The 2,803-nt window shown below is 43.3% G+C and overlaps 1 long non-coding RNA gene and 1 pseudogene across 2 annotated transcripts in view; both read right to left on the bottom strand.

Annotated features, from left to right (window-relative positions):
- The window catches only part of LOC122547469, a 7,206-nt gene extending 6,943 nt beyond the window's left edge, over positions 1-263 (bottom strand). For both annotated transcript variants that reach the window (XR_006311004.1, XR_006311003.1), the window contains exon 1: positions 98-263. This is a non-coding gene — a long non-coding RNA (uncharacterized LOC122547469). The remainder of the gene's footprint in view (positions 1-97) is intronic.
- A 144-nt stretch (positions 264-407) lies between these two features.
- LOC122547470 lies at positions 408-2,450 on the bottom strand (annotated as a pseudogene).
- Between the last annotated feature and the right edge of the window lie 353 nt (positions 2,451-2,803).

Below are 2,803 nucleotides of genomic sequence, written 5' to 3'. Positions count from 1 at the left end.
GGCTGCACATGCGTCCCGCTGAACTTTGCCCCCTACAAAGCTGGCGGCTGCACGTGTCCAGTGAATTGTTGCCCCGAATAAAGATGGTGGTGCTTACTCGAGTCAATCGCTGGATGAGGCATTTTCCCGTTTACTGCAAAAGTTTCAAATTTGTATTTTCCGATGTGCACTAAATGTCTATAAACCTTCTCAACCCATACCGACAGCATTTCCCTCCCGCTTCCTGCTGTTTATTTCTATCTTTACCAACAGCTCTCCGTCCACACTTCCCGAAACGACCACGAGGATGATCACGTGGTATAGTCTAGTCCCACCCCTAAATCACCCTGAGTGGTCGGAGGACCAACTGCCACGCCAGGTACTCCAGCTCTGTCCCTGCCTTTCCATTGGTCCGCCGCTGACATCAATCACCCCGAGCCCATTGTTGGCTGGAGCATGCGGATTGTTTCGTGGTTTTTGTTGCTGTTCATGAGTTACAAGAGTTAAAAATGACACAACAGCATCTCAAAGCCACCTGATGAAGTAACAGCAAACCTAGTGCTTCCAAATAATCCTGTTGACCAATAGCCTAGTGTTGTGTGAATTTTAATTTTATCCATCCCAATCCAACATCAACACCTCCAAGTCACGAATGAGGGAGGGATGTATAACAGAAGAAGAACTAGGAACAGGAGAAGGCCGTCCTGCCCTTCGAGCCTGCTCTGCCATTCAGTAAGATCATGGCTGATCATTTCCTGGACACAGAACCATTTACCCACGTTCTCACCATGTCTATTAATTAATTACTTGTTTTAAAAATCTAACCTAGCTTTAAACACGTTTACTGAACTAGTATCAACTACTTCCCTGGGCAATGAATTCCATAGAGGTCAAGAAGTTCATTCTCAATTCCGTCTTAAATGTGCTGCCTCTAGTCTTGCGGTGATGCCCTCTTGTCCTATCTTCACCTGCTCATGGAAACATCTCTCTACTTCTATTTTATCCATTCCATTCATTATTTTATATGTTTCCATTCTTCTGAATTCCAATGATTATAATCCCAATCTAATCAGTCTCTCTTAAGCCAACCCCCTCAACTCCGAAGTCAACCTAGTTAACATCCTCGGCACCCCCCTTTCGTGCCAGTACATCCTTTCTCAACGAAGGAGATAAAAACTACATGCAGTCCTCCAGGTGTGCCCTCACCAGCACCCAAATACAGCTGGAAAATAACCTCTGCTTTTAAACACAATCCCTTCAGGAATGAAGGACAAAATTCCTTTTGTTTTCTGAATTGATTGTTGTACCTGGTGACCAACCTTCATGCAGAAGGATGCTCAGGTCCCTCTGAAGAGCAAATGATGCAACTTTATAACATTCAAGTATTTTTTTAAAATGTTACGACAACCAAAGAGTATAAACTTTATATTTACAAACATTCTATTTCATTTGACAGACCATTACCCACTCACTCAATGTATCTATGTTCCACTGGAAAGTTTCACAGTCCTTCACTCACTTTGTTCCGCTAATTATCTTAGTGTCACATGCAAACTTTGACACCCTACATTTGGTTCCAACTCCAAATCATCTGTATCAATTGTAAATAATTGCAGTCCCAACACCGATCCCTGAGGCACACTACTTGTCAATGATTGCCAGCCAGAATAATACTTATTTATCCCCACACTTTGCTTTCTATTAGTCAACCAATCTTCTACCCCTTACACCATGCACCCTTATATTATGCAACAGCCTCTTGCACAGCACCTTGATGATGTTTTTTTTTGAAATCCAGCTACTGGCTCCTCGTTGTTCACCTTGCTTGAAATGTATTCATAGAATTCCAAAAGATTGGTCAAGCATGACCTGCCCTTCATGAACCCATGCTGTGTCTGTACAATGGGACAATTTCTATCAAAATTCTGCCCGGCACAAAGATTTGCTGTCCATCAGGGCTCTGTGCATACTGTATAATGGCTGCTCCCACCTTGGCTGTAGCTGCGTTGGTCATTGTTAGTGTCTGGAGTCCTTGCACTCCATCCGTACCATTGTTGGCCAACTGAATTGCTCCCCCCTGTGTAATAGCAATGTATTGACCGCTGCTCGTCTGATAGATGGGTGTCTGCATTGTCATTGTAGTAATGGTTGAGACAGATTCTTCTTCTGATTTCTCCTCATCGATTTCTTGGCACACTGGGGGGATCAGAAGAAAGTTTATTCAGGATTTTCCTGTATGAAGGCCGTCTCGGTAGAATTTCTCTACATTTCTGAGAGTCAGTCATGCTATCCACAGATTCCTAGGAGTCCTCATTTTCAAGTATAGTAGAAATCTGAACAGTCTGAAATTGAGGGGACTGTATGACTGAGGACTGAGCTGCTTGGATAACTCCTTGGACTTAAACAGTCTGCCCATTCAGCAATTGCACTAAAGTTACTGCTGGACTTGTTGTTGATTGGATCCCAGGCATGGTTACCTGCATAGTCACATTATATATGAATGATCTTGATGAAGGGACTGGGGGCATTCTAACGAAGTTTGCTGATGATACGAAGTTAGGTGGACAGGCAGGTAGTACTGAGGAAGTGGGAAGGCTGCAGAAGGATCTAGACAGTTTGGGAGAGGGGTCCAGGAAATGGCTGATGGAACTCAATGTGTGCAAACGCGAGGTCTTGCACTTTGGAAAAAAGAATACAAGCATGGACTACTTTCTCAACAGTGAGAAAATTAATAAAACCAAAATACAAAGGGATCTAGGAGTGCTAGTCGAGGATTCTCTAAAGGTAAACATGCAGGTTGAAACCGTGATTAAGAAAGCAAATG

This window comes from Chiloscyllium plagiosum, unplaced genomic scaffold (genome assembly GCF_004010195.1).
Source record: "Chiloscyllium plagiosum isolate BGI_BamShark_2017 unplaced genomic scaffold, ASM401019v2 scaf_10890, whole genome shotgun sequence".
NCBI classification, from domain to species: domain Eukaryota; kingdom Metazoa; phylum Chordata; class Chondrichthyes; order Orectolobiformes; family Hemiscylliidae; genus Chiloscyllium; species Chiloscyllium plagiosum.
The sequence above is the reverse complement of the archived record's forward strand: the minus strand, read 5'-3'. Positions and strand labels throughout refer to the sequence as shown.